Raw genomic sequence first — 19,263 nt, forward strand, 5'->3', positions numbered from 1 at the left:
CTATAGATGTCCTGATAAAAACACCACATTGATTCATGAGGGGCACCACTCCTCAGTCAGTAGTTTACTGATTATTCATTAGTCTGATTTCACCCATTACCTTTTTATTCTTCATTGCAGTCTGAGAGGTTAACTTATCTCTAAGTTGTGATTGTCTTAGTGTTATCCCACGGACTGATATACATGGTCACTCCCACCTATCCACCAAAAGCAATGCCTAGTGACTTGTTTGGGTGCCGAACAAAGGGTGCTCATGTACCATATTTTGAGGAACCATGAAGTTTAGCACACGTAGTTGTTCATCTAATATTTTCATTCTGAGGAACATGGGGCTGATTGGCTGCACTGAGCCACACTTTGGCATAACCCCTCGGGTTACTCCCAGTCCCTTGTTATAGGACCAACAGGTTCATGTGCTCACTGTGCAGTAACAGATCCATTCCACAGAGACAGCAGGGTTTGCAGCAGAGAAAGTTTAAGAATCTCAAGGTGCCAAGCAAGGAGATGGGAAGAGACCCTCAAATCCATCTCCCCAAGGAGTTCGTGGCTGGGGCTTTTAAGGGGATCATGAAGGGGAAGGGGCTGGATAACTGGGGTCCTTGATTGGTCAGGGTAGGGGGATGAAATCATCAGGATGTGAAAACTGCATTCTTTGGTGAGCCAGCCTCTTGTGGGGTCCTGTGGACCAGTTGAGTGAGTAGTTTCATCAGTATGCAGGAACTGAAGGAATAGCTCAAAGGGAAAACATAATGTTTCATAATTCTCAAGTTGTTATCTATAGAGTAGTTAAGGGGAAGTATAATCTTGTAACAGGGTCTACATGATCCTAGGACAACAATAGTTGTTCCTCAAACAACTCTGAGGAAGCAGATTTGAGCTGGCTGACCTCAAGGTCAACGCTGAAGGTGATGCAAGCTGGGTTTATTTTCATGTCTCCCTCTTTCATATTATCTCATTAATTTTATAAAGTGTATAGGGTTGGGCCAGGCGCAGTGGCTCACACTTGTAATTCCAGCACTTTGGGAGGCCGAGGTGGGCGGATCACAAGGTCAAGAAATCAAGACGATCCTGGTTGACACGGTGAAACCCCATCTCTACTAAAAATACAAAAAATTAGCCAGGTGTGGTGGCGTGCACCTGTAGTTCCAGCTACTCAGGAGGCTGAGGCAGGAGAATCGCTTGAACCCGGGAGGCAGAGGTTGCAGTGAGCCATGATCACGCCACTGCACTCCAGCCTAAGCGATACAGCGTGACTCCATCTCAAAATAAATAAATAAAGTAAAGTAAAAATAAAGTTTATAGGGTCAGTTTCACCCTTTTATTCAATTTTCTGTTCTTTTTTCTCCTTTTTAAATCCCCTCAAGCTTATACCATGGCACTCTCACACAAGTACAAGCTGTGCTGACAAACTGCTTCAGTTCTTTTAGGGAAGCAGCAATGATTAAATCCTTACTTTTGGTGCAGAACTTACTGTCAGTTCACAGATATGTGACCTCTTGGAGCCTCAGTCTCCTCATCTGCAAAATGGCGACAGTCGCTATTGTCACCTGTTTTCTTCCCAAAATTACCATGAGATTCAAATAAGATCATGTGGGTGAGAACACTGTGAAAGGCTTGGCAAGCCACACAAACATCAGGAAAACATGCAGATAATTTCCTACAAAAATAATTAGGCATTCACTTTCATTCATTCGAATGCGGCCTTTGTTCCTTTCTTGCATCTAATTAAATCAAGAGAAATGTCAGGTGTAGAATTCTTAGGGATCAGGGTTTTGTTTTTGCTGGGCAAGAAAAATATGCCCTCAAGTGCCTTGGGCATATAGTTAATTTGATTTTCCTGTGCTCTACAATTAAAGCCTTATCTGGAATTGTTTTGGCTTTGTATCCTTTCAGCCATTTTGATGCTAATGAAGAAAAGTTCAGCAAGGATGAAATTCTAAATATCTAGTACTTTATTTCATAAGCATCTTCATTAATAGTTATGGCTCATCACATGACTGGCCTTCTCAAAAGCAAGAGGATGTGGATGTCATGCAAGTCCCTGGAGAAGGAAATTTGGAAACCCAAATAAGTAAATTTAATTAGCGATCTCACATGAGATGATTGTGAGATGCAGGCAAATTTCCCCTGCCTTCCAGCAGAAGGGCTTTGTCCTGGTGTATAACATTTCAAAGGCCCTAGCTCATGAGAGCCACTTTTCTCCACAGCAAGGATGCTTTTGCAGCTGCTATAAGGTGTAGGGATTTCATTTTAAATACAGAATGTGCTCCAGCTCCTGTAAGAACCTGCAGCTGTTTGGCCACTCTGTGCAAGAGGCTGAATGTTGTGCATTGTCCCTGGAGCTGCTTTAGACCAAAAGCAAAATATTTTCTGCTTCCAAGAATTGGTGAAGGCCATCTATTAGAGGAATTTAAAATATTTCTCCAATTAAGCTCCATACCTACAGAGTCCACTTTGAATATGAGAAGAAAGGGGCAGCAAGTTAGCAGAGTTGCTCTTTGAAAAGCTGTTCTTGAGAAGACAAAGCTCTCTTCAGAGCAGCCTTCGGTCCTCTTTCTGAACAAGAAAACACCTGCCTTCAGGAGGACTGCAAAGCCCTCATTCCCTCTAGGCAAAAGGAGAGAGAATAGTTTGGATTTTTCAGTGTTGTTATCTAATGCTGAACATCTAGAAGAAGTGAATGCCTAACTCACAAGTAGTGTAAGTGGTCAGTAGGCAATAAATGTTATTGAAGGAATGAGTCAATGAATACCACAAAATGCATAACACTTTAGCTTTAAAGGAGATTTTCTTTACAAAACTCCATCAGCCTGAGTTCAAGCTGTTCTTTACAATTCTAAAACTACATGGCTGCAAAGTGGTAGCACAACTCACACCTGTAGACGGATGGAGGGAGAAGGGGTAGACTCACCTGGAAGTCCACCTGGCAGGTTAGCTGCACCAAACCTGGCACTTACTGGGATGAGACTTGGCACTTAATGGGATGAGAGATCCTGGCAGGCTTTCCTTAGATCCCGTGACCTCTTCTATTCATGCACTTCAGGAACAGTTATTGGCCAAACACTGGTTTATTGCCCAGCTATCACTTTTTCTTCTTTTCAAATTATTTGGAATTGACCACAGCAAGTTAGCCACATCCCAAATACTTGTACCAATTATCTGTAACACCAAATGTCAAATCGTGGTATTTAGTTGAGTTCCAGAGGAATATTTGAGTCGGGATTCTAGATTCTAGGGAAATCTATAGAAAAAGTAGTCATGATTGCCATTGTCTTCTGTTATGTATTCAACCTCTTCTGTCTTGCTTTTGTTTCTGTCAGAGATGGACTAGAAGCAAAGTGTCAAGGTCTTGCTTTATGCCAGTTGGCTGTCATATATAGTCATTTAATTTTTCCCTTCCCAGATGAGACTCAGGTGGCAAGGTGGCAACTTTCAGCAAAATACTTTCCACAGAACCAAGAGGTCCCTGACAGGGGGGACCTTTGGGGTCTAGGACACAAGGTTACACAAGAGGGTTTGGTGCAGAGAGGTACTGCATCTGACTCCTGTCCTCTCCTTGTTCCAAACCTGAGGTTCTGTGGTTGGTCATAGTGGAATTTCTACAGGTAACACGCTGTATGCCTGACAAAACCAACTGTCACGTAGGTGTTCGATAGCATGTCTTTCTGGTGTGTGGAGCGGCTTAGAGACAAGGTGGGATTGAAGCCTGCAGTTTCCCAGAGTTGGACACCAGGACCCCAACAGTAAATGTCTTAACTCAGAGCTGTAACTTGGAGGCATCTGTAGGGAATCCGCATCTCGCTGCATTTGCCCAAGAGCTGAAGGGACTTTTACAATAAAATCCTTGTAAGGTACACTAAGAAGATAAAGGAAGCAGGAACAGCCATGGAGAAGGGGAAGAGAACATTCCTCTGTCCACTCTCTTTGAACCTAACCAGACAGCCTCACCCAGATCACAGACCACAGAGTCCTTCAGGCAGCTATGACATCCAGGAGTCTCTGCACAACTCCTGCCTAAAGATGTCCTTGATATACTGAATGGTTGCTCCAATCTGACACTTCTTCCCTTCCCTTCCCTTCCCCTCCCTTCATCTCTGACATCTCTGAGCTTCTTTCCAGTGACATCACTCATCTTAGGGTGGTACAGATGAAACCCAACCACATTGCTTATGCCTCTTTTTTTAGCTTCTTTTTATTATGAACCCTTTCCTCCTAACACATTTAAGGGGGTGGTGCAAAAGTGTACATGTGAACTTTTGCTTGTTTGAATTGAGAAAATGACAAAGCATCAGGAATGTCCCAGTTTTGAATATGCAATATCAGCACATCCTTCTATGCAACTCTCCCAAAAAAGGGTGTGATTTTGTGCATGCATGCCTCCGCCGTCTTGGTAGCTCCTCCCCAGGTCCCCTTGTGAGCTCAGCCTAATGACTAGTCCTCAAAGATTGTCCCTGAGTGGAACTGATATATTAAGGTACATTTAATAAATGTGGAATTTTCTACTCAGGACTTCCCAAGTCATTCCTGTACCACCTCACTAGAAGGAGTACGGACAGACTCGCTTGCTGAAATGGCGAAGTGAGTGCCCGCAGCTGGCCAGGCTGAGCTGTTTCTGAAGCTCAGAGCAGCTATGACTCATCCCTCCTACAGTCCGTTAACTTCCCACTCCTGTCACTAGACCTACTCCTCTCGCTCTGACTCCTACAAACCCACTTATTTTCAAATTTGCTCAATAACTATGACATTCAAACCCAACATGCTCCATGCACAGGATGCTGTGAAAACACACAGTGAGAAGTAAGGGTTCACAGAAGGAATAATGGCCAGAGTGAGAACTGTTTTCTGGGATGCTGGGCGATGAGAAATAACTGCTAATAAGAGACAACAGTAAGTTTTAGGACATGTACCATCAGGCCCAATTGAGTTAAGGGAATGCAGTCATCCTAACTGGTGGTTTTCAGAAAGCCACACAACATTTTAATTGAATGCACAGGCTTCTGCATGATTAGGAACATAATACTTTGGTGCCCAGGCCGGATTGAGCTGGTAACAATGAGCTGAAATGGCTTCCTGCCATGAAGCAGAGAAGCTCAAGCTTATTCTCCCCGTGACTCTTCCCGGCCCTGTGGCAAAGTCACAAAAGCAGCTCAAGAAACCAATTTTCAGAGAAAGTTTAGAGCTTTCCTGCATGGTTCCAACTACTTGTGTGATATAAAAATGCAATGACTGCAGAAGGAGGATTGCAGCTGAATTTCGGAGAAATTTTCTGAAGAATGGACACAAAGAACCAGCAGCCTGGTGCAAAGTCACTGAAGCAAGTAGCACCAACTCCTCCCATCCTCCCATCAGACACCATTAATTTAAAGTGGTCTCCAGGCCGGGCGCGGTGGCTCAAGCCTGTAATCCCAGCACTTTGGGAGGCCGAGATGGGTGGATCACGAGGTCAGGAGATCGAGACCATCCTGGCTAACACGGTGAAACCCCATCTCTACTAAAAATACAAAAAAATTAGCCGGGCGTGGTGGCGGCGCCTGTAGTCCCAGCTACTCAGGAGGCTGAGGCAGGAGAATGGCGTGAACCCAGGAGGCGGAGCTTGCAGTGAGCCGAGATAGTGCCACTGCACTCCAGCCTGGGCGACAGAGCAAGACTCCGCCTCAAAAAATAAATAAATAAAAAAATAAAAAAATAAAGTGGTCTCCAGTCATGCAGCCATTTCACAGAGTTTGCATCTTAAGCCCGCCTAAGATATTGTCAATAAGATATTGTCTTGAATTCCCAGCCAGAGTCCAGGGAATCCAGAAGTTTCCAAAACTTTGAAAATAGGAAATATTCAACAGAGTCATTCAGCCAATATTTGTTCAGTGCCTACCACATTCCAGTCACTAATAATTGGCATGGATATCAGCCCAATAGAATTAACCATTGGACTATCTTTGGGAACCCCTGAGAGACATATTTAACATGAGCCTGAATTAAAAATACAACTAATTTTCTATATTGTGATTTTTTAAATGTATAATGGGCCTTTTACTTTAAACTCAGCTCTGGACATCTCCATGCAACTCTCAGAGCGGCTCTTTCAACTCAGCATGTTTACACATGAACTAACTGTCTTCCCTCCAAATCTATATGTCAGTTGGTGGCACTCAATCACCCAAATCAGGACCTGTGAATCACCCTTGCCCCTTTCTACTCCATTACACGCAAGATCCAATCAATCAGCACATCATATCACTTTTACCCCGTAGACACAACTCAAACAATATAGTAGTCTCTTCTGTAGACACTGTAGTAGGCACAACACAGATGGATACTATTGCTATCATCCTCATTTTACAGATGAATAAACATGGCTGCAGGAGTTAAATAACTTCCCTAAGATCACACAATCTGTATATGGCAAAGCTAAAAATCAAGCTTGGCTGGGCACAGTTGCTCATGCCTGTAATCCCAGCACTTTGGGAGGCCGAGGTGGGTAGATCATGTGAGGTCAGGAATTCAAGACCAGCCTGACCAACATAGTGAAATCCCATCTCTACTGAAAATACAAAAATGAGCCAGGCATGGTGGTGCATGCCTGTAATCCCAGCTACTAGGGAGGTTAAGGCAGGAGAATCGCTTGAACCAGGGAGGCAGAGGTTGCAGTGAGCCGAGATTGCACCATTGGACTCCAGCCTGGGCAACAAGAGGGAAACTCCATCGCAAAATAAGCAAAGAAAGAAAGAAATAATAAAAATCAAGCTCAAGTCTTTCTGAATTTAAAGAGGAGGATTTTGAAGCGCTGTGTCTCTAATTCAGCAATCACTGCCCTAATGTAAACCTCATTCTTTCTTCAGTCTCCTTACTGGTTCCTCTGCCCGCTGCCTTCACTTTTTTTAGTGGTTTTTCAACATTTATAATGTTTTGTTTTTGTTTTGAGCCAGAGTCTTACTCTGTTGCCAGGCTGGAGTGCAGCGCACAATCTCGGCTCACTGCAAGCTCTGCCTCCGAGGTTCAAGTGATTCCCCTGCCTCAGCCTCCCGAGTAGCTGGGACTACAGGCACATGCCACTATGCCCAGCTAATTTTTTGTATTTTAGTAGAGATGGGGTTTCACTATATTGGCCAGGATGGTCTCGATCTCCTGACGTCGTGATCTGCCCACCTCAGCCTCCCAAAGTGCTGGGATTACAGGCATGAGCCACCACGCCCGACCCATTTATTATGTTTTTTAAAGTCAAGTTTATGTTGGTATAATATACAAAAGTAAAATTCACTCCTTTTAAGTATAGTTTGACAAGTTTTGACAAATGTATATGGTTGTGTAACTACCACGATGATCAAGATATAGAACTTTTCTATCACCCCAAAAAGTTCTTCATGATCCTTTACAGTCAACCCCCTTCCCTGGTTCCTGACTGTGGTAATCACTAATCTTATTTTTCTTTCCCTACTTTTTTCTTTCAGATAATGAAATGTAAATGAACCATATAATGCAGAACCTTTGGTGTCTGGCTACTGTCCCTTATCAGGGAGCTTTTGCTTTTATCCATATTGTTGTGAGTGTCAATAGTTGGGTCCTTTTTATTGCTGAGTAGTATTCCTTTGCATGGATGTATCACCATTTGTTTTCCATCCATCACATGAAGGACATTTGAGTTATTTCCAGTTTGGGGCTACTATGAATAAAGCTACTAGAAACATTCACATACAAGTCTTAATATAAACACATTTCTCTTTCTTTTGGGTAAATACACAGGAATGGACATAGGTTGTATAGAAAATGTATGTGTATGCTTAACATTATAAGAATCTGTCAAACTGTTTTCCAAGTGGCTGTATAAGTTTGCATACCAACCAGCAATGAAAGAGAGTTCTAGTTGCTCTACATCCTTACCAACACTTAGTATTGATAGTCTTTTTAATTTTAGCCAGGCTAATATGTATTTAGTAGTATCCCCTTACAATTCCTATTTGCATTTCCCTAATGACTAATCATGTGGAACATCTATTTCATGTGCTTATTTGCTATCCATTTGTGTTTTTTTTTTTTGTTTTTATGGTTTTTTTTTTTTTTTTTTTTTGAGACAGAGTCTTGCTCTGTCACCCAGGCTGGAGTACAGTGGCGAGATCTCGGCTCACTGCAAGCGCCGCCTCCTGGGTTCATGCCATTCTCCTGCCTCAGCCTCCTGAGTAGCTGGGACTACAAGCCCGCCCCACCACACCCAGCTAATTTTTTTGTATTTTTAGTAGAGACAGGGTTTCACCATGTTAGCCAGGGTGGTCTCGATCTCCTGACCTTGTGATCCACCCGCCTCAATGGCCCAAAGTGCTGGGATTACAGCCGTGAGCCACGCACCCGGCCTCCATTTGCTAGTGCATATCTGTATAACCTTAGGAAAGTTACTCAGCCTATGATGGCTCTTTTTCACTTTGCCTCTCTCATTTCACCTGCAAAATTTTTTCATTTTCTTTCTCCAAGTAACATTGGGCTCCTTCCACTGTAAAGCACACTAGTCTAACCTCCTCCCACCTCCTTAGCCTTACCATGATCTGCTGAGCAAATCCCAGTTAGCAAGATGGCGAAAACAGACTTACCCTCAGAAGAGGAGACCCTATGCATATGCTACCTTTTCTTTCCACTTCTCATTAAGTTAATCTCCCAGAATCACATACACATACATAGCAGGGGAGGAGGGAGTACTTCTTTCCAACTCCAAAGCTCATATTTTTGTTTCTTCCAACTTTTAAGTTCAAGGGTACGTGTGCAGGATGTGCAGGTTTGTTACATAGGTAAACATGTGCCACGGTGATTACCTGCACAGATCATCCCATCACCTAGGTATTATGCCCAGTACCCATTAGTTACTCTTCCTGATTAGCCCCAGTGTGTGTTGTTTCCCCTACCCCATGTGTCCATGTGTTCTCATCATTCAGCTCCCACTTGTAAGTGAGAACATGCAGTATTTGGTTTTCTGTTCCTGTGTTAATTTGCTGAGGATGATGGCTTCCAGCTCCATCCATGTCCCTGCAAAGGCCATGATCTCATTGCTCTTTATGACTGCATAGTATACCATGGTATACATGTACCACATTTTCTTTATCCAGTCTATCATTGATGGGCATTTAGGTTGATTCCATGTCTTTGCTATTGTGAATAGTGCTGCAATGAACATACACAGGCATGTATCTTTACAATAGAATGATTTATATTTATTTGAGTATATACTTAGTAATGAGATTGCCAGGTCAATTGCTGGGTGTTTCTGCCTTTAGGTATTTGAGGAATCACCACACTGTCTTCCACAATGGATGAACTACTTTACACTCCCATCAACAGTGTAAAAAGCATTCTTTTTTCTCCACAACCTTACCAGCATCTGTTGTGGTTTTTGTTTTGTTTTGTTTTGTTTTACTTTGCAATGATAGCCATTCTGACTGGTGTGAGATACCATCTCACACCAGTGAGAATTTTGATTTGATTTTTTTTATTTTGATTTGGATTTCTCTAATGATCAGTGATGTTGGGTTTTTTTTCATATGTTTGTTGGCTGCATGTATGTCTTCTTTTGAGAAATGTCTGTTCATGTCCTTTGCTCATTTTTTAATTAAGTTGTTTTTGTCTTGTAAATTTATTTAAGTACCTTGTATATGTTGGATGTTAGACCTTTGGCAAATGGATAGATTTCAAAAATTTTCTCCCATTCCACAGGTTATCTGTTGACTCTGATGACAGTTTCTTTTGCTATGCAGAAGCTCTTTAGTTTAATTAGATCCCATTTGTCAATTTTTGTTTTTGTTACAATTGCTTTTGACATCTTCATCATGAAATCTTTGCTTGTGCCTATGTGCTGAATGATATTACCTAGATTTTTTCCAGGGTTTTTATAGTTTTGGAATTTTACATTTAAATCTTTAATCCATCTTGAGTGGATCTTTGTATACGGTGTAAGGAAGGGGTCCAGTTTCAATTTTCTGCATACGGCTAGCCAGTTCTCCCAGCACCACTTATTAAATAGGGATTCCTTTCCCCACTGTTTGTTTTGGTCAGGTTTGCTGAAGATCAGATGATTGTAAGTGTGCAGTTTTATTTCCGGGTTCTCAATTCTATTCCATTGGTCTATGTATCTATTCTTATACCAGTACCATTCTGTTTTGGTTACTGTAGTCTTCAGTATAGTTTGGAATCAGGTAGCATGGTGCCTCCAGCTTTGTTATTTTTGCTTAGGATTGTTGTGGCTATTCAGGCTCTTTTTTGGTTCCATGTGAATTTTAAAATAGCTTTCTTCTAATTCTGTGAAGAATGTCAAAGATAGTTTAATGGGGATAGCACTGAATCTATAAATTGCTTTGGGCAGTATGGCCATTTTCATGATACTGATTCTTCTTATCCATGAGCATGGAATTTTTTCCTTTTGTTTCTGTCCTCCCTGATTTCTTTGAGCAGTGGTTTACAGTCCTCCTAGAAGAGGTCCTGCACTTCCCTTGTTAACTGTATTCCTGGGTATTTTATTCTTTTTGTGGCAATTGTGAATGGGAGTTCATTCATGATTTGTCTCTCTGCTTGCCTGTTGTTGGTGTGTAGGAATGCTAGTGATTTTTGCACATACATTTTGTATCCTGAGAGTTTGCTGAAGTTGCTTATCAGTTTAAGGAGGTTTTGGGCTGAAACAAAGGGGTTTTCTAAATACACAATCATGTCATCTGCAAACAGAGATAGTTTGACTTCCTCTCTTCCTAGTTGAATATGTTTTATTTCTTTCTCTTGCCTGAATGCCTTATCCAGAACTTCCAATGCTATGTTGAATAGGAGTGGTGAGAAAGAGCATCCTTATCTTGTGTCAGTTTTCAAGGGCAATGCATCCAGTTTTTGCCCATTCAGCATGATATTGGCTGTGGTTTTGTCTATATGGCTCTTATTATTTTGAGGTATGTTCCTTCAATACCTAGTTTATTAAGAGTTTTTAACATGAGGAGATGTTGAATTTTATCAAAGGCCTTTTCTGCATCTATTGAGATAATCATGTGGTTTTTGCTTTTAGTTCTGTTTACGTGATGAATCACAGTTATTGATTTGCATATGTTGAACCAACCTTACATTCCAGGGATGAAGCCTACTTGATTGTGGTGGGTAAGCCTTTTTACATGCTGCTGGATTTGGTTTGCCAGTATTTTATTGAGGATTTTTGTATTGATGTTCATCAAGGATATTGGCCTGAAGTATTCTTTTTGTGTTACATCTCGGCCAGGTTTTGGGATCAGGATGATGCTAGTCTCATAGAATGAGTTAAGGAGGAATCTTTCCTTTTCAATTTTTTGGAATAGTTTCAATAGAAATGGGCCAGCTCTTCTTTGTACCTCTGGGAGAATTCTCAGCTGTGAATCTGTCTGGTCCTAGGCTTTTTTTGGTTGGTAGGCTATTTATTACTGCCTCAATTTCAGAACTTGTTATTGGTCCATTTGGGGATTCAATTTCTTCCTGGTTGAGTCTTGAGATGGTGCATGTGTCCAGAATTTATCCATTTCTTCTAGATTGTCTAGTTTATGTGCATAAAGGTACTTACAGTATTCCCTGATAATTGTATTTCTGTGGAATCAGTGGTGATATCCCCTTTATCATTTCTGATTATGTGTATTTGAATCTTATCTCTTTTCTTCTTTATTAGTCTAGCTAGTGGTCTATTTTATTAATTTTTTCAAAAAATCACATCCTGGATTTGTTAATTTTTGAAGGGATTTTTGTGTCTCTATCTCCTTCAGTTCAGCTCTGATCTTGGTTATTTCTTGTCTTCTGCTAGCTTTGGGGTTTGCTCTTGTTTCTCTAGTCCTTTTAGTTGTAATGTTACGTTGTTAACTTGAGATCTTTCTAGCTTTTTGATGTAGGCATTAGTACTATAAATTTCCCTCTTAACACTGCTTTAGCTGCATCTCAGAGATTCTGGTATGTTCTATCTTTGTTCTTACTAGTTTCAAATAACTTGATTTCTGCCTTAATTTCACCATTTACCCAAGAGTCATTCAGGAGCAGGTTGTTCAGTTTCCATGTAGTTGTGTGGTTTTGAGTGAATTCCTTAATCTTGAGTTCCAATCTGATTGTGCTATGGGCTGAGAGACTGTTATGATTTCAGTTCTTTTGCATTTGCTGAGGAGTGTTTTACTTCCAATTATATGATCAATTTTAGAGTAAGTGCCATGTGGCAATGAGAAAAATGTATATTCTGTTGTTTGGGGACAAAGCCCACATTTCTTTTTTGCAAACTCCATCAAGATAAAAGGCAAGATTATTAAAAGCAGAGCTGACTTGAGCTGTAGTGATGGAGAAGAGATCCATGGTTATGAAAGGTTAGTGTGTCCAAAAGGATAGGGAACAGGGAATTTTTTCTGGTACTGGAATTGTTCTGTATCCCATTTGTGGGGATGAACTTACACATGTATTAAAATTCATAGAAAGCACACCCCCATGAAAAATCCATTTTGCAGTATAATTTTTTAAAAAAACAGCTGCTTCAACAGAAAAATTTTCTGCTATCCAATGTGGATGACATTGAAATTGATCCAAAAACTTAAAAGTAAAAATCTAGGCTATCTTTTCTTCTCTAGAACTGTATTTGGTCATCCCTAGGCAAAGCTGTGACTAAATAAAGGCCCCTCACTACCTGCCAACACCCTTTCTGGGCGTCCCCTTCCTCTCTGGATCCTCCCACACAGCTCTGCAGACAAGGCATGCATGGGTCCATGCTGCCTTCACCATAAATGCACATGCTCTGTTCTTCGTGACATCCAGGCCCACTGCCCCCGGCCCACTGCCCCTAATCCCTGCACTAGGCAGCTCCTCCCATTCTAGAACCCTAATCTATTTATCAAAACTCACTTCCTCAACATGAGGTTCTGCTCTCAGTTAATTGTGACAGTAGGAAGAGTTCAGTAAACCCATCCTCACCACGTAAAGCTGTCAATAACCAAGAATAATTGAATGGGACAAAAATATCTGTCGGGAATAGGCAGATCATGGAGAATTGGAGGAAGGGAAGCTTTCACAACATCATTCACCTCGCTCCTTGTAGGTCCTGCCAATTCTGGCCTCAACATGCACATAAGCCATCCCAGAGAGCTGTCACTCCTTTTCTTAAAAGTCTTCAGAAGAGTGAAGGAGGCTGCGCACATGTGGGAGCAAGGGCTCAATTTTGCTGTGCACTTAAAACTGCTTAAAAAAATAAAGTCTTTTTTTTAAGTCTTCACAGACTTCTCAGTATATATGCTGCATGGTAAGTCTTTAGCATAGACAGGGCAAAGCTGACTATATTATTCAGCAGAGTAATAATAAAGTCATAATAGCAGGCCGGGTGTGGTGGCTCACACCCGCAAATGCAGCACTTTGGGAGGCTGAGGCGGGCAGATCACAAGGTCAGGAGTTCGAGACCAGCCTGGTCAATATGGTGAAACCCCATCTCTACTAAAAATACAAAAATTAGCTGGGCATGGTGGTGGGCGCCTGCAGTCCCAGCTACTACGGAGGTTGAGGCAGGAGAATCGCTTGAACCCGGGAGGTGGAGGTTGCAGTGAGCCAAGATCATGCCACTGCACTCCAACCTGGGCAACAGAGCAAGACTCCATCTCAAAATAAATAAATAAATAAATAAATAAATAAATAAATAAGAATAAAGTAAAACAACAATAGCTAGTATGTTTTGAATATTTATTATATGACAAGCACTGCTCTAAGTACTTCATGTGTGTTATTGTATTTAATTTTCTAGCAATCTTAAGTGGTAGATACTGTTATCATCTCAATGTTGCAGGTGAGGAAACTGAGGCAAAAGCTGTGAAAGCAACTTGCTGTGGTAGACACAAAGAAGTGCCACCCAGAACCCTGGTCAGACCTGGCCTTGTTGCCTGGCTGTGGGGAGGGGACCAATGCAGTGGGCCTTCTGCTGCCAGCTGTTCAGGTCAGCCCTAGATACAGTGCCCCTCATTAACGCCCTTCCCAGGCCACACCACAGCAGGCTTCAGAGCCAGGCCAGTGTATAAAGGTCTGGCCATTTCGGTCCAGTGCAGGAGCACTGACTGTCTGGAGCTCCTGCAGGTCTGGCCCAGCTGCATTGGGCCTGCATCTCATTTCCACCCCATTTCTCTGCCCGGTCCTGCGTCTGCCATTGACCTGCCCTGTGTCGATCCATAACGAACACCCTGCACCCAAAACTTTGTCTCAGCACTGGCTTTGGGAGGACCCAACCTATAGCACTTGCCAAGGGCCACACAGCAGATAAGTCATGACCCCACAATTCAAACTGATGGTTTTATGCTCTTAAACACTATTGATACGCTGCCTCCAAATATAAAAACAAATCTAGAACTCTCCTATAGCAATGGTTAAAACTATTACTAGGAATGTCTGAAATTTTTTCTTTAATTTTCAATAACAGCTTTATGGAGATATAATTCACATACTACAAAACCCATCCTTTTAAAGTATACATACAATTCAGTGTTCTTAGCACATTGCCAAAGTCGTGCAACCATGACTGCTATCTTATTCCAGAACATTTCATCACCTCGAAAAGAAACCCTGTCCCCATTAGCAGTCACTCCCCATTCGTCTTTAATTTTGTCCACCTAAACAATAATTCATGTAGTTAATCTGTTCCTGCCAGCGGCGAAATTTATCCACTGTGATCAAAGATACAAACTCTCCTAATTTCACTGCCTTTTAAAGTATTAAATCCATAAACATGTTCAAATTCTTGTTTGGTAATCTCACTCCTGGGAATTTATTCTAAGAAAAAACTGACAAAAGATGAGAGGAAAACAAAATGGTTCATTGCAGCATCGTTTAAAAACTAAGAAACTGGAAACAAATGTCCTCCATCGTGGGTGATTGTTTAAACTGTGGCACATTAACAAAATGGAATATTGTGCATCTATCAAAGACTAAATAGCAACAAGAAAAATGTTTGGTATAACATTAAGCATAAAAGCAGAAAATAAAATTGCATTTACAACTATGTAAATGATGTATGAAGGGATAAGGGTCAAAAGGAAAGGGAGAAAAATGGAAACAGTCGCTGCAACAGGATGTTGGAACTGTGAATTATTTTCATTCTTCTGAGTTCCTTTATTATTGTCAAACCGTGGTCTTCATAATAAACAAGAATTGGGGGGAAAACATGCATATATCTACTCTTGCCAGGAAAAATTCTCACTCAGAAAGGGAAGTGGTATGATAGAAAATTATTGTTAAGGGCAAGGACTTTGGAGTCACCTGGACTTAGATTTCAATTCTGGCTCTGATGTTTCCAAGATGTGACAATAGGCAGTAGCCTAATTCTGTAAGCCTAATTTTCCACAACTGTTAACAGGGGCTGATACAGTCATACACTACCACACACGGCTGTTGTGAAGAGAAGTGAGATGGTGGAGCCCACCTCTCCTTTTTTTTTTTTTCTTTTGAGACAGGGTCTCACTCTGTCACCCAGCTGGAGTGCTGTGGTGGCTCACTGCAGCCTCGACTTCCTGGCCTCAGACAGCACCACTTATTAAATGGTAGTTACTGCTATTTTTGTTGCATAGGTAATGGTGATTAGAGTGATGGCGGTGGTACCAACAAGGGGACAGGGAATGGAAGCTTTTGTTTATGAGAATACCGTTAACACTGAAAAAAAAATAGAATGGCAGTATAATTTTCTACTGAATACACAGACGGAGGACTTTCTATCATCTCTACCAATCGATCACTCCAATTCAGACCAAGTGAGCATTGCTTCAAAGGAGAGTTGGGTTGCGGGTCCATCACTCCTTCCTAGCTGGAGAAACAGACTGTACCTACAAGATCCTCCCAGTGTCCTTGTTGAGAACTTCATCCAAGAAACTCAAGTACTGCTGGATTTGTGTGACTCATCGTGTGAATGAATACAAAGGCCTACTAACTATTCTATGGTTGTAGTCATTGATATTATCACCATCATTAACAAAGAGTCTGTGTGGGATACTAAGAAAACGCTATTCATGTCTTTGTCTTCTCTGCTGGTCTGGATGAGCTGTCCTCTCCCCCCAGGCCCTTCCTGCCTTTGCACACAGGACACCATCCCTGCTGGTCCTGCCCACACAAGGACTCTCAGAATTTCCTCTTACTCTTGCATCAATTTGTCCTCACCCTTCCTCAGCATACAGATGTGCTGTCATGTCTCCCACCTTAATAAAAAACAAAAATTATTGCGTGATTCCACATCTCTTTCTAGATACAGACCATCTCTCCATTCCCCTTTACACAAAAACTCCTTGAAAGAGAATAGCAGGATGCTGAAAAGTATTGAAGCTGGGTGATGGGAAGATGTATATTATTCTTGCTACATGTTTTAATTTAGAAAGACTATTGAGCTGTAATTGACATACAATAAACTATATACAATTGGCCTCCATATCCATAGGTTCTGTATCCATGGATTCAACCAATTTAGATCAAAAGTATTTGAAAAAAAAAAAAATGGATGGTTGCATCTATACTGATTATGTGCAGATTTTTTCCCTTGTCATTATTCCCAAAATAATACAGTATTGTAACACAGCATTTACACTGTATTTGGTACTATAAGTAATTGATATGGTTTGGCTGTGTCCCCACCCAAATCTCATATTGAATTGTAGCTCCCATAATTCCCACATGTTGTGGGAGGGACCTGGTGGGAGTTAATTGAATCATGGGGGCAGTTTCCCACATACTGTTCTCGTGGTAGTGAATAAGTCTCACAAGATCTGACGATTTTATAAGGGGTTTCCTCTTTTGCTTGATTCTGATTCTCTCTTGTCTGCCACCATGTAAGACATGCCTTTCACCTTCCACCATGATTGTGAGGCCTCCCAGGCCACGTGGAACTGTGAGTCCATTAAACTTTTTTTTTCTTTATAAATTACCCAGTCTCGAGTATATCTTTATCAGTAGCATGAAAATGGACTAATACGGTAATGTTGAGATGATTTAAAGTATATGGGAGGATGTGTGTAGGTTCTATGCAAATGGTATCTTTGAGGGTCCTGAAATCAATCCCCCATGGGTACTGAGGGATGAAAGTATATCATATGTACAATTTAACAAGTATTGGCACATGAAGATGCTTGTAAAACCATCATCACATTCAAAATAATGAACATATCTATCACCCTTGGAAGCTGTCTAGGGTCCCTTTGAAATCCCTCCCTCTTGCCCCTCCTTCCCCGAGCACCTTTCTGTTGTTATACATGCATTTGCATTCTGTAGAATCTGTATAAGTGAAATCATACAATATGTATATTTTTATTTGCCTTGCTTGTCTCACACAGCATAATAATTTTGAGATTCATCCATGTTGCAGCATGCCCCAATAGTTCCCTCCCTGTTATTGCTGAGTACTATTTAAATACATCACAGTTTGTTTATCCATTCACCTGCTGATGGACATTTGGGTTATTTCCAGCTTGGGGCTATTACAAATAAAGCTTCTATGAACATTCAGGTACACGTCTTTGTATAGATACATGCTTTCATTTGTCCGGGCTAAACATGAGAATGGAATAGCCGGATCAGATGACAGGTGTACATGTAAATTTTTAAGAAACTGCAATACTGCTTTGCAGAGTATTTGCACAATTTCATATTCCCACCAGCAGTGTATGAGTTCCCGATCCTCCATATGCAAACAACACTTGGCATATAGTCAGATTTTTTTATTTTTATCATTCCAGTAGGTGTGGCTTCTCGTTGTGGTTTTAATTTGCATTTCCCTGAGAAATTACTTAATAGGTACAATATACATTATTCGGGGATGGTTACTGTAAAAGCCTTTACTTCACTGCTATGCAATCAATGCATATGACAAAATTGCATTTGTGCCTGTAATTGTATACACATAAAAAATTTTGCAATTTTCTACTGACTAATGAAGTTGAGCATCTTTTCATGTGCTTATTTGCCATCCAGAAGCTTTCTTTGAACAAGTGCCTGTTCAAATCTTTTGCTCATTTTTTAATTGAGTTGTTTGCTTTCTTATTGTTGACTTTTGAGAGTTTTCTTAATATCATAGATACCAATCCTTTAACAGATATGATTTTCAAATATTACCTCCCAGTCTTTTTATTCTCTTGAGAGTGTCTCTTTGAGATATATATATGTATATATACACACACATATATATACATATGTACACACATATATATATGTGTGTGTGTGTGTATACACATAATGGAATATTATTTAGCCCCAAAATATTGTTGTTTACAGCAAAATATATTAATCTGAAGGACATTATGCTAAGTGAAATTAACAAGCACAGAAAGACAAATATTGAATAATCTTACCTCTTTGTGGATCTAATAAGTTGAATTCATAGACACAGAAAATAGAATGATGGTTACCAGCAGCTGAGGTGGTAGGGTGGTGAGAAGGCAGGGAGGGAGGAGCTGTTGATCAAAGCGCACACGTTTCAGACAGAGATGGGGAATAGACTTTGAGATCTATTGCACAGCAAGGTAATCATCGTCATAATAATGTATTATATTTTTCAGAATAACACAGTAAATTTCAAATGTCTCACCCTAAAAAAATGACAGTAAGCAAGGTGATGGACATGTTTAATTAGCTTAATTTAATCATTTCATATGGTATACATATACAAGGTATCACATTGCACCCCATAAATGTATAAAATTATGATTTGTCCATCAAAAATAATATTAGTAATAAAAAGTTAATTTTAAAAATTAACAGCAGAATTTTTAATTTGGGTGAGTCCAATTTATCAATACTCTTTTTATGCATAGGCTTTTGATGTCCTAGCGAAGAAATTTTTACCAGAGAAATTAAAGACCTAAATGAATGGAGAAATACACCTTATTCATGGGCATGCATGTATATGACTCAATATTGTTGATATGTCAATTAAATCTACTGATCTACAGATTTAAGAGAATCCCAATTACAGTCTTAACAAGGTTTTTAATATAAATTGAAAAGCTAATTCTAAAATTCACAGGGAAATGAAAGGACTTGGAACAGCCCAAACAACTTTTAAAATGGAGAATGAAGTTGAAGAGCTAACACTACCTGACGTGAAGGTTTATTATAAAGGTATAGTAATCAGGACAGTGTTATCTTGGCATAGAGATAGACAAATAGGCTAATGAAACAGCAAGAACAGAATTATTTCCACATACGTGGATGACTAATTTTTGACAAAGGAAATCCTGCAGAAATCCTGCAGAAAAAATAATATTTTCAGCCAATGATTCTGAAACAATTAGATATCCATTTGCTGAA

At 40.5% G+C, this 19,263-nt stretch overlaps 1 long non-coding RNA gene across 1 annotated transcript in view; it reads right to left on the reverse strand.

The window, feature by feature from the left end:
• Positions 1–19,263, reverse strand: part of LOC140712054 (uncharacterized) — a 67,892-nt gene that overhangs the window by 32,839 nt on the left and 15,790 nt on the right. Inside the window, exon 2 of the long non-coding RNA XR_012093514.1 lies at positions 18,306–18,407. This is a non-coding gene — a long non-coding RNA (uncharacterized lncRNA). The remainder of the gene's footprint in view (positions 1–18,305; positions 18,408–19,263) is intronic.

Source organism: Chlorocebus sabaeus, chromosome 7 (genome assembly GCF_047675955.1).
Source record: "Chlorocebus sabaeus isolate Y175 chromosome 7, mChlSab1.0.hap1, whole genome shotgun sequence".
Classification (NCBI taxonomy): domain Eukaryota; kingdom Metazoa; phylum Chordata; class Mammalia; order Primates; family Cercopithecidae; genus Chlorocebus; species Chlorocebus sabaeus.